Source organism: Euprymna scolopes, chromosome 22 (genome assembly GCF_053919585.1).
Source record: "Euprymna scolopes isolate OS-2025 chromosome 22, ASM5391958v1, whole genome shotgun sequence".
NCBI lineage: Eukaryota > Metazoa > Mollusca > Cephalopoda > Sepiida > Sepiolidae > Euprymna > Euprymna scolopes.
In genome coordinates this window covers 52,301,749-52,315,870 of record NC_136503.1, presented here as the reverse complement: position 1 = coordinate 52,315,870, position 14,122 = coordinate 52,301,749, and positions in this window count along the sequence as shown.

Genomic DNA, 14,122 nt, shown 5'->3' with positions numbered 1-14,122 from the left:
AAAATTGTTCATTTGTCATTTGTACACTAATTGGTTGGGAGGCCAGGGTTGAATCGTCTGTTAAGTCATACTGAAAACTCAAAAGATGATTACGTTTCTTTTGCTGAAATATAGTGAGAATCATAAATGTGTGGCGCCCACCCTTACATCTGTTTAGTAGCCAATGAAAATAAGAACTTTCTTGTCGCCATTGCATATGATAGACTTTACATTTTTTTTTTACTAAAATAAATCATTATATCTCACCTTACAGTTTGGATGAGATCTGTTGATATTGTGATTTGCCAGAGTGTATTACAGTCATTGCGTCACAGTAAATACACCAGTTACTGGAACAAGAACTAAAACTGGGATAGTTGTATTTGATGCCACCTTGCAAAACGCTCATCAGTATAAGGGCCAAGTGGAGCAATAGAGGGAAACGATTGACACACTTCTCTATATCTTGGTGCAGTAGCCAATGTAAATGAGTCTGTAGTCGCCCTTGAATATGGTTGATCCATTTATTTATTTATTTTTTAGTAACTGTTTAATTATTGATATTTGGAATCTTCAAACTACTGTTCTCATCTTGAGTGTTGATTTCACAAGGTTTTGATCGATGCAACTTCAAACCTTCTTCAGATGTATTTTGTCAAACTCTAATCTTTCTTTCAAACTCAGGATCTTGCACAGAAATTCAAACGGAACCCTTTATTTAATCTACTGGGATAACATGGTCTCATCTCATCAGCGATGATCAAGTAGAAGTCCTGAGTAATTTGCAATCCTATTTTGAGTTTCGCCTGCACTGTGGATAAACCTAAGACCTCCAAACGAGTGTAATTTACAACTGAATTTTATCAAGTACTTTATCCACTACGCCATGCTTTCTTACAGAAAGTTTAATTATTAGTAATTCTACTTACACTTGTTACAAGGTAAAAATTCCAGCCCTTGCTTACCTATAAAAACTTTGTAATAGAGAGCATTTGAGTCGACCTGAACTACAATGGGTCAATTTGATTTATTTGAAAAATATTTTGTATATTAAGCATAGAAGCGAGAGGGAAGGGGATAAATGTAAAGAGGAATAGACAAAGATAAAGAGAGATAAAGTGAGATAGAGCAAGAGAGGACGAGTGTAGGGTTTTTTTTATATAAAATATTATTTATCCATTGTTTGGCATAAGGTCACAGTTTTAGAGCGTTCACTAGCAAGACGGAGCATGGAGCAAAGTATTATCACTGATAAAAATTTTGAATACAAATCAAAGGCAGATAAGTGACAATTCCGAAATAGTTTAAGCAGGATTTATTGAATTTAGCAGTCTGTTTGATCAAAAGTGAACCGAAACAGAGAATTGGTTTATAAGGAGATTGAAACATTCCTTTACGTTTAAATGGGCAAGTTCATTCTCTTGGGTGGATCGGCTGCTAGTCCATGATTGGATAATAGATTATATGAATAGTGATTCATTCAAGCAAGATTTTCTGTAGAAAAAACACGTGGAGCCTTTATGCCGATAAGTGTCAATTTGATTTTGCAGCACTCATATCGAAACGCCGTAGATAATATCACTATAGAAATAAGGTCAGACTTTAATATTGCTCCAAATGATTTATCATTATTCATAAATTGAGGACACACAGACAGACACATTTATAGCCGAGTCAGGAATATGTCACAGTTTTATGAAGTGCAGTAACAACTATGGTAAACATCGTCGCATACAGGTTTTCCACTGATATGAATTTGGCACTGTTCTGTTTTAGATAGATTTGATTTAGTTGTTTTGTTCCACGGCATATCAACTCTTGAATTGAAAGCCATGTTTAATTCCAGAAGAATTTCCGATAGGTAGCTGTTCTGTACAAGCCCTGAAGATGAAGAACTTTCAGAGGATAGCTGTTCTGTACATATAATTTTGCAGGCAAAGAACTAAAAACCTTACTTGCGTTGGCACGAAAAAGTTATGTGCTGGAATCCTAAAGGATTCAATATTTTTATAGAGCAATTCCGGTTTCTGATCGGTTGCTAGCAGAATTTGACTATTTGATTCAATTTCTATCACCAGTGTCTATAAGTAGAACCTTCCAACTTTCGGTGATCATACTCTTCTCACTATATCAAACATATTGCAACAGGTTTCCAGGTTATTTGATACCGAATTGAGATTTTTTTAAAGGTTTTATGCTTCTAGTTCTTTACATCTTGAAATATTTATTCATGCTGTTCGGTTTAGTTGCTTTGTTTTCTGGCATATCAACTCTTTTGGGGTTATGTAATGCTGATTCCAGTATCTTTATGCTTCAAGTTTTATATATATCTCCAAATAGTTATTCAGCAAGTTTGGTTTAGTTGTTTTGTAGAGGAAAATTGTTGTTTTTGTTTTTGATTTTGCAGAACATTGTTAAGTCTTGTCAAAGGAATGGAGAAAAACAATATTAATGTTTGGTGCAGTTTAGGTTAGGAAGCCAGTATCTTCAGACGGCTGATCCTGATAGCATTAGACTTTAAATAGAATTGATATTAAAATCTGTGCTATATTTGTAGGATATTTATTTCTATTTACAGGCCTCCCCACGAGGGCAAAGTTAGACACAAAGTTGGTTTGGAATGTGAGAATAATGCAGCTTTCTTAAAAGGAGTACTTTGGATTAAGACAAAAACGAAAATTGTCTCACTGTATAAGAAGTCTCCTTCACTGAATGAGGACATAAAAGATGAAGTGTGGTTTTGGAACAAGTACTATACTTTAATCATAGCCAAAAGGCAAAACTAATACTGTATATCAAGATTAAAGAACTGTATTCACATTTTTTTTTTAATTTTTAGGGGATTTTAAAAGCATACCATGTAAGTCTATGTCCGCATTGAAAGAACAAAAATGTTGATTTCCTTTATTTTTCTGATCATAAAATTTCTATCTTTAGTTTTTTTTTTTAATTTTCTCATTTTGTTCAAGCTGGGCATGGAGCAACCTACCGGATGCCAGACATTCACCAACTACCTGATATATTCTAACAGAGAGATCTTTCTAAGATTCTAACTGTCCCTTTAAGTGCAATTGTTTGAATCTATCTTGCACTTGGTTCACCGGGCCATTGCCAGGTAGTTTTTGAAATTATTTTCAGGAGTCCAGTTGCTCTTTACTGGAATTATGGAGATCTTTCTAAGATTCCGTTTTCTTTTCATGTTGTACATAAAATTTTAGTATTTCGTCTTTTCACTCTCAGCTCTTGTGCTCCAAATTATGCTGGGTGTTTAACCCACCATAATTTGGAACTCTAACTTGTAAGATTGCGCCTTTCTTCTTGCCTGATATAACTATGTTAGGTTTAATAGCTCCGTTTTCAAGGTACGTAGGTGTAGAAATTGCACAGTAGGTGTGCGTATTTACAGATAAATTCCAAAAGTAAAAAAAAACACACACACACACACATAAAGCAAAGTTGATATATTCTTGATTTGCGTTGCCCTATATAAATATCTATTATTTGTACTTTATGCTTTAGTAAGAATGTTTATATCTCTGCAAATAAACATATGAAAGCGTAATATCTGTTCTTTCAATACAATAATATTGTGGTGTCTGCATTAATGCCAACGTCAAAATGAAAGTATATCAAACTCTTACAGCGGTTTTAAAAATAAACAGAGGTATATTCTGAGACAACATTAAGCAGAGTATTTAGATAAGGTTCAGCTTGAACAAAGGTGGAACAATAATATTGTGGGGTTTGTATCTACCCCACTGACAGCTCGCCACTCCAACGTTGTGTGCAGCTGACCCTTCATCTTTCTGATCTTGTTCATGTAGTCATCGTTTCTCGCACGTCCAGGGGAGCGTACGAGTGCATAAGTGTAAAAATAAAATAACAGAAAAAAAAAACAGACTGATACTTTACACACATGTCGGTTGGACTCTGGTTGAGTGTCCACCATCGCACCTCTACACGCTAAAGTTCACATGTACGTCCTGTCGAGGTCATGTCAGTTACTGGCCATCAGTTCATCTCGATCTCCCAAAGTTACGATTTGTCTTCAGCTGCATTCAAACTCCAACTCGTCAAGAGTCCAACTCACGACTCAACACTTACTGTTGTAAACTGGTCTTTTTCGTCTTTAACTAGTTCATATTTCCGTTAAAAAAAAAACTCATTGACTGTCATAACTCATTATCAATCCCCACAAACCAAATCTAAATATATCTCAGGTTCATTGTTACCGTCACCAATCATCCCATGTGAAGTTTCTTTTTTCTATCTTCCTATCTATTTTCTAATGACAAATCCTATTGCCTGTTTCTTTTGTTACCCGATGACCTACTTATTCTGCTTTTTCTTTTCTATCCTACTCCCTAGCACTTGGGGTTGGATGGGGGTCGACTATATAATCACATATCCACGCTGGATGATCAAAAAATACACAGCAGCAGCATACAACAGATGAAATGTGGAATTTCCACAGGTACAATCAGCGTTCACAGAATGAAAAGGTTACAAACTCCTATAAGGGTTTTGAAAATAATTCCAACTTTTCATAAGCACGGTAGCAATATATATCAGATGAATTTCGACAGAACCTACTAGTTTATAAGATGGATCTAATTGCGTTTTCTGTATGGGTTTATTTATTTAATCGACTTTCACACATATACATACACACACACCAAACATATAATGTCTCTGTCGATTTTTTACAAGAATTCTTCCTACGTCTACGAGGAAGAGGAAGCTGTTTTGGGTCAAGCTCTGTTCTCCAATAGTCAAATCACTTTTCTATGTAAATTGATTCATGAAAATCACCGAAAATAGCAGACAACATTTAAAATAATGCCGTTTCCTTCCAAGCAGGAAATTTCCGCTTGCTCTCTGCAGACCCACTTTCGTGAAACGTCCAAAAAAAAAAAGATTTAAAAGAACATAGCAGAAGCAAATTCTGTGAAATACGGTCGAATATTGATATTGTGCCCCACTCAGCATCAGTTCTGTTATGCGGCTGACATTTCGGTTTGTTGGAAGGAAAAAAAAAATAATGTACCAAATATTCGTGCTCGAAGGAATAATATATCGGCTGATACATTGGCTGGAGAAATGAAAGCAAGAAATGTTGAAGGATAGAAATCAGTTAATGAAGAAGAGAAAAAGAACAACAGTAAAATATTCATGTTGAACCATTAGAAAATACGTATTTACATAACAGTCTGACTTATATTGAATAATCAAAATATTGGAAAGAAAAATCAGGAGATTAATTAGACCAGAATTGCCTATCTTAGCGACTAAAATGTGCTTGCATTAACAAATTCTGCCTAATATAATTCTGCCTTATTTTTTTTTAGAGGTGGTGAAGTTTAAATAAAAAGATTTTATGCTCTACGTGCTCTATGGAAGAGTAGGCTGGTTACAAGTGCTCACCCAACGCAAAGGCACACCCCTCTCCTTTCTCCAATCTACCTTAATGACCTGCTCGCCTCCTTTTATGTCCAAATTAAAAAAAAAAAAAACAACAAAAAAAATGCCTTTCCCATCATGCACTGCCTTTCCCATCATGCACTGCCTTTCCTATCATGCACTCCAAGTGCATAAATGAGTCGGCCATTTTGTCTCTTCTTTCACATGGAGCAACACTTCGTTTTGTTTGCAGATACATTACACATTATTAGCATAGAGTCCCGACGTTGTCCGGTATTAAATGATGATCAACGAATGTTTCACATCCTCAGTTTTATTGTCATCGAAATCGGTGAAATCAAATTGATGGATTGTCTGCTTTAATTGGGGATCCATCTTCGTACACCGGGAGGAAACTTCACATACCTACCCACAGTGACTTAGTTTACAATACATTGCAGTTCACATGGCGATGTTTAGTGAGCATCAAAGTTTAAAATGTAAAAGTCAAATATCATTCTTCAATCACCTTCATTCTGAATGCGCCTCTGTCATATCAAAGAACCTACTGTTGATTTTATATGCTTAACCTTACTGTTTGTGTGATAATAAAACTTCTAAAATACGCTTTTCTTTCTTTTTTTTTTGCAAAGGAGTCACCATTTATAAAGGCTCGGAGACCACTCAAGAATAAGGGTTAATGAGTGTATAATAGTGAATGGGACAATATCGTAGTAGCTGTTTGTAGTGAAAATTTGGTAAATTGAATTACTTAATGGGACAGCTCATCAAGAACTTGTTTACGTTGGACTTGAAGATGACAATACTGTAGTCAGCTGGAAGGCAGAAAAGCGAAAGAATTCCACAGGTGTGTTGCTCTAAGACAGAAAGAAGGACTTACACTTAGGCTGTGTAAGGTTTACACTCTGGTCAAAATCGTCTGTTCTTTCTTTCATCAGATTATTACGATTATTGATGCTTATTGAAGACATCCCAATACAAAACCTATCTAAGAACATGGTCAGGTACATAAAATTACGCAAAATTTCATAGAAATCGGCCCAGCCGTTTTCGAGTCCATAGGGAATGAACTCACAGACACACAGAAAAACAAAATTTCTTTTATATAACAGTAAAGCTAGAGATATTTGGTTTATTCCAAAGATTAAATTTGGCCATGTATTTATTTGAATACAATTTCAGGCATACAGATCACGCATACATCACATAATCTAGAGGTTCAATATTAACAAACTACTCATGACAATATTGTGTCGAATGTTGTCTTACAAGCGTCTGGTTCATCACCGTAAACACACGACTTAACATATCCTCAAAGTAAATAATCTCATGAGGTTAAATCGCATAAACAAGGTGGCCAGTTGGTAGATCCATTTCGTGAAATGATTGGTCATCAAATGTTTCAGTAAACTGATTATAATTTGCAAACACTACTCTGCTGTTAGTCTCTTCATAGCAAGTTGAACTTTAAATAACTGATAGTTGCAAATCTGTAAGTAAAGAAAATAGAGTTGTCAATTTAAAGTTCGCAAAAAAAAACAAAAAAAACCACTATACATATATGTGTTCTCGTGAGAATCACGCGAATGAAAGATCGAGTATTGTGTAATTGCCATATATATAACTTACTATATAGTTTTTTAGCTAATTTATGTACTAATTACCTATGCATAATTACCTGAGCTGGACATACCACCCATGATCGATGATGTCTACAAGGCAACTGACAAACTCCCAAACAGTCACTCTATGCAAGAATAAAAGGGATCGCAATGACTGCAATAATTGTAGGCATATCTCGCTACTGAGTATCGTCAGCAAAGCGCACGTATTATTCTGATGAGACTGCAAGTTCTTGCTGAGAAAATGTACCCTGGATCAAAGTGTGGCTTTTGCTCGCAATATTCCACCATTGAAATGATCTTTTCACTACATCAACTCCAGAAGAACTGCAGAGAACAAAACAGGCCATTGTAGCTTGCCTTCATTGACATAACAAAGCCATTCGACCTAGTCAGTAGAGATGGGCTACCCTTTCAAATTCCTGAGCCTTATAGCTTTATGAGCCTATATAACCTTATTTCATGACAATATGAGCACTGTGCAATTCAACAGAGACACCTTTGCTGAGTTTGGTGTAAAAAGTGGTGTCAAACAGGGATGTGTGCTTGCCCCTAGGCTATTTGGCATTTTCTTTGCCATTCTCCGGAGACATGCTTTCAATTCGCCATAAGACGGCCTTTACTTTTACTCCAGATCGGATGGCTGCCTCTTCAGCATCAACCACCTTTGGCCCAGGACCAAAGTCCAAGTTATCATCATCTACTGTTTACTGATGATGCAGTAGTAGCATCTCCGCTGTAGAAAGACTTCAAAAACTCGTAGACAGGTCTTGCAACACTTGCAAAGAATTCAGCCTCACCATCAGCCTGAAGAAAACTCATGTCATGAGCCAAGGAACCTCATCATCTCGCATCATCGTTGGGCAGTGCTTAGACGTAGTCCAATTCCAATATCCTGGATTTACAGTCTTAGGCAATCTATCTTTTGATGTAGAACTCAATAAGCGCATCAGAAGGGCATCCACCACTCTTGCAAAACTGACAATTTGGGTGTGGGAAAATAACATCTCACTGTTCTCACAACGTGAACGTTTACGTGGCCTGTTTTATCACTATGGCTAGGACAATGCATATTCTTTTCAATGTTTTTAGTCTCAAGTATATATCCGACAGAGTTGGACACAATTAATCAACCGAGAACCACATCACTCTACATAAAAGCATACAAGATATCAATGGATATATACCTGAGAATCCAAACAAGGAAAAGAATATGCTGTTGTCATAACCCTAGTAATCAGCAGCTTTCTGTATGACAACGAAGCATGGACAACCTACAGCCACCAAGAATGGAAACTGAACACATTTCATATGCATAGTCTGCAGAGAATTCTTGGAATTTCTTGGAAAGACAAAGTTACAAATAATGCTATGCTCGAAAGGGCAGGTATCCCTTCCATGTTCGCCATTCTTCATCAAAGAGGCCTATGCTGAATAGGCTATGTGTATCACATGGACAATGGGAGAATCCCAAAAGACATTCTCTACGGTGAACTCACGACTGGCACAAGGAAAATTGATCGTCCTTACCTCTGCTATGTCAGCATATTGGGAACCCAAAGCTAAAGTCCCCAACATCTAGAGGCAAACAGTAATCAAAGGCCTAATTACTAGCAAAAGGTTCATAGAGATGAAAAGACTATTCAGGAAGGCCAGTCAAGAAAATTCAACAAACAACTAATATGATGCACTGATCTACACGTGCGATGTCTAAACAACAATGTAAATCGAAAAATAGGCTTATTCTGCCATAGAAGACGGTGATCAATCACCTTTACAGGTGCAACCCCCATAGTCTTCTAGACTGACAGATGCCAACAATACAATGTACTAATTAAAGTGAAGTAACTCTGATTTATCAAGGAGTACTCCCCTTATGCAGACACATTGCTTGAGGAATCTATACAAAATAGTTAGCTGTGTGTATATTTGTGTGTTCAGAGAGAGGAATAGTCTTGACGGAGGAGAAACAAGAGAGAAGGCAAGGGAAAGAGTGAAAGATAAAGAGAAATAAATAGATAAAAGTTTTAATAGAAATATGCTAAACTTTTGCTCTGGGCAACACCATGTAGTACTGTTAGTTTCCTATAAGTAAATGAGATAATTTAACTTAACAATGATTTTTTTAAAAGTCATTTTAGTTGATTATATATATATATATATATATATATATATATATATATATATATATATATATGTATATATATATATATATATATATATATATACACACATAAATTTCAAATGAGTTTTTTTTTAATTTTACGAGATATGAACTGAATTAAAAAAAAAATAATAATTGATTAAATTTTTTTACTCCTGACAAGGAATTTTACATTTCTGGGAATAAGATCATATAAACTAAAATGTTTATCAAATCTTTGTTCATTTTGTTCTTTTTTAAAATATGTATTTCCTAGAAAAGTGTGACGTGATGGGTCACTAATTGAACGCACTTCTATGCATATATATATATATATATATATTTAAATAATGGGTGACCGTTTATAAAGGACTATGGTCAAATCGAGGATAACAGTTAAAGAGAATTCTGTTGAAGGATGAACGTAATGATCAAATGAATGAAAACAGTGGGTGGACTAGGCAAAAAATTAATTACTCACAAAGTGGACAGCTAAGCAAGTATTTGTTTAAATTATGCTTGAAGGATACAAGTGTACAAAATGTTATAGTCAGCTGGGAAGCAGTCATAACTTTTTTTTTTTACAAAGATTAGAGTGTTTTGGGGTGATTTGGGTGTTTCATGGAAGTTCTGTTTGTTTTTTTTATGCAGAGAGAGAAAGAAAGGGGAGTTCTTTAGTATAATTGTAATTGCTGTGAATGTTTTACAGCAATAGCGGGTGGGAAGTTAGAGCTCAGGGGGAACATTTATGTAATGTTACAGTAGGGAGATTAACACCATCTCTTTTGTGTGAAAGAGAATATTATCCACTAGATTGTGACGTCAGTTTCGTACTCTGTAAAGGCACGAAAAAGTGCTTTGAGTGTTCCACTCCACGAATATGACATTCCGTTTAAATCAGAAAATAAAAAAAATGTTTACAAAGCCAATTAAATTTTAGGAGAAAAAGAAAAATCCACATTATTAAATGTTACTAAATATCTCTCGCAGTAAAATCCTAGTAATTCTAGGGACGATATTCCCTATTGTTTAATCGTCTGCAAGAGGTGATTTTATTATATTTGACTAATGATAAACAGATGTAGAATGAAAGAGAGAAAGGAGTGTGATAGAAGCGAGAGTGATATACATTGTGTAAAACAAGGGTGAATCTAGTCCAAGAAATATCCAAACAATTACATTTAAAGTAACTGTTAAAAGCTTTAAATGGTTATTTCTGAAATAGCATATGATTGTTTGACATCGGTAGAATGCCCCATCCCCAGTGAAATCTAAGAAAAAAGAAAATTGAAAAAACAAAAAAATAAAAAATAAGATAGCATATTTATAGTATAAGGTATGAGTAAATAAATCCAGAAGTATTATTATCAATGTACATTTTACATGCTGATATGTGTTGGACTGCTTTAAGAAATTGACTTCCAAACTAACTAACTACTGGCTAGGTCTTCATTTATCCCTCTTTCTCTCGTGTCTATTTTTATGACTTCCTTCCATGTTTATCTTGGACTTCCCTGTGAACTAAAACTAATACGTTAACTGTCCCCGATCTACTAAACAAAGAACTTTGATTGTTTTTCTTTCAATGTGGCCATACCATCGAAGTCTACTTTTCTGAACACATTTCTCTGTACTGTCCAGATTTAATCTTCTTCTGAGGTCATAAGTATTCCCTCCCCTATCACTTATCACTACTCCCATGCAACGTATGTTCTCGGCTCTCACTGCTCAGGTTTCACTTTTTTGCTTGTTTCATAGAATGTTTCTCAGATTCACAGGTTATGACAGATAAGTAAAAGTAGTTTTTACTTCCTCTAGAAGGTTACAAAAATATCGCCTCTTGCTTTGCTACTTTCTTTTTTCCTTCCTTTTTTTAAAATTCCTTTTTAATGCAAGCTTTCATGGCAATGCAGCATTTTCTTCTCTTTACTTTTGAATATCTAAAGAAGCTATATAATATACTGAAAAAATCATATGGACGGAATATAGTCTCTTTTCACAGAAACTCATTTTTTTTATATATTAAACAAAAATTTCAATAAAATCTAAACAAGATTCTACTGATATAAAACGGCCATGAATTTGAGTCTAAATATGCTCGCCAACACCATGCAAGATTCAACAGCATTCTTTCTCTACATCAAGGCTCCTGGCAACACCTAGACGGCGACATCAAATTGACACTAAATGGAATAAAGATAGGAAAATTATTGCTTGAATGAAGCAATATTTATATAATAGATTATCCATTCAGAGACTAACAAACAATCAGCACTTCAATAATTGACTTGGCCGTCTCATCGTGATGGAACATATCTGACTTCTTATAAACCAACTTTCTAGTTTTTTTTAGTGGAACTCGACTAGTCAGAACGCTAATAAATTCAAGATATAGCACATTTCCATAAATGCATAATTTGATTACCCCCTACAAGCAAGATCTCAAATTAAGGGCAATCACCTTGAACAGTTCCTTTAGACGAAGAATGCCAGTTCTTGGTGGAATATAAAAATATTCTTTAATACTCGGCATGAACTGCCAAATCACTCGACTCTGCACACCAAATGGCATACTGGAAAATGTGAAACATCAACTATTTTGTTTAAGACTAGATGTAATTATTTGGCAGACATGAGCCTAATGAAAAATTTGCAACAAAATAGTCTATCATGATCCAGAGACCCCTTGCTTCGACAGTCGAAGCCTGAATTCTCATTCTAGAAATGATAATGGATTTCTTCAACTTATGAAGAAAACCTACATGATATATGCAGATTGTCATGCAGAATGTTTGCTCTTATGTTCTTTAGGAATGGCAGAACTGCATATAATGGTATTGGTTAAGATTGGTTGGTTGGTTGTTTTACAGCATATCAACCCTTTTCGGGTTATTTAATGCCGAATCCAAAGAGTTTGAAGAAAAACATTTTTAATAGAATATATTTGTTTTCAAGTCGGTTTCTATTTAACACATAGTTGGAACCCTAACAGGTACTACCACTCCGGGTCAGAGTGGACCTGGGAGCAATGATAATTAAAGGGTGGCTCCACACTCCTCAAAGCTCACAAGCTGGGGCCTCACCACTGGATATAGTTTAAGGTCATATCCAGGACCTATTGGTAAAGAAGAAATACAACCCTATGAGAAAGAACCGTTCGATTCATAGGAGCAGCATAATGTTCTTTGATATCTGGAGAATAAGACAGTGCACACAGTCAGAATACTATCCCCAGAGCAACAAATAGATGGAACTAGCTGTCAAACCTGCTAAGTAAATACTGGCAGACAATACTAACAGCTATCACTTAGCCAGATTCTGACTAAGATTCCAGAACACTATTACAAGACCTAGGCATATTTTCAGCAATAGTCAAGCAATAAAAGGGAAAACTTGAAGTTCTTTAGAACGAATGGTGAGGTAGAATTAGCCAATATAGAGAAGGTAGTATAATAAGCATAGTTGCTCACTTCGAAAACTGGAAATTGATAAATCAGTTCAAATGCAGAAACTGTGAAAGTAGCCGAGGCACTATGAAATAGGCAATAGCACATGTGTATGGATTGGAGCAACTTGTTGAACCTATGCAGCCACTTTTCTCTGGAGAATATATCCAGTAATACACGTCTTTTACTACTTTAGAGCAGAAGCTTCACTGAGACAGTTTTATTTATGGCATATCAACCATCTATGGATTATTTAATGCAGAATAAAGTTGTCAACTATAATTCCATAATAATTGATAATTATTTATATTCCTTGAACACATTGCTCACATTACACATTGCACTACCTCAAGAAAACTTCATTTTTAGAAAAACAAAACTTTCACAAAAAGTATCATTATTATTTAAGGATGAGAAAACGCAACACCTTATCAATCACGCTACTTGCATAACACCTTGTTCTTAGATGGCATTATGCTTAGAAAGCATTACTCTTTGGAATTGGTAATCTTCTTTATTCTAAATATGACTGACTGACCTTCAGTCACTGCCTTCTTGTGTGCATATGTGGAGAAAATAAAATGGAGAAATAAGGTTTTGACTTGGTGAAAAATCAAAAAGAACAGTATGGTTGCAGATGAACTTATGGATACTAGAGCATAACATGGCCAGCCAATTAATCGAATTAGGCCCCTACTACAACTTATAATCATTCAATAAAAAGAAGTAGTAGTAGTAAGAATGTAATAGTAGTGCTAATCGTATAACAATAGTAGCAGTATACAATTAACGGAAATCCCTCTTTGCCTTCTTTTGGATCTTATAACTACTAGTACTACTAATAATAAATAGTAATTATAGTGTAATAATTATAGTATTGAATAGAAAGCGTAGTAATAGTAGTTGTAGTGGTAGAGATTATATCTTTCAATAAAAGAAGCATTAGTCATAGTACTCTTATTCAGGGATATTATTTCAGGAAAAAAATAAAGTAACAGTAGTAATGTTATTGATTAACAGGTCTATAGATATATAGTAGTAGTGATATTATTCAATACAAATATTATTATTAGTAGTAGTCGTGGTGATGTCATTCAATAGTATTAGTAGTTGTGGTGATATTCAATAATAGTAGAAGTAGTAGTAGTTGTAGTAATAAGGGCTGAATTTGAAGAATGGCTCATCCATCTGGCTCTTGTACTAAGGCATCACATATTGCCATGGATAGGTGGCCCAGTTTTCATTTTATTTTTACTCCTATGTATGTTGTCGCAGTCGGCAAATTCATGGCCTCACTGACAGGGCAACTGAGACACTGGAAACGTTAGCTTAACACATACAATCTACAGTGATGGATACCTATTAAGACAGAAAAATACTACTAGTTCAAAACCCAAGAAACTGCACCAGAGGATATCGCAGTGGAAATACGGACAGCTAAGGCAAAAGGGAAGTTTACACACTGGAAGTTGATGATTAATAAATATCAAAATCAACCATTAAGACAAGGA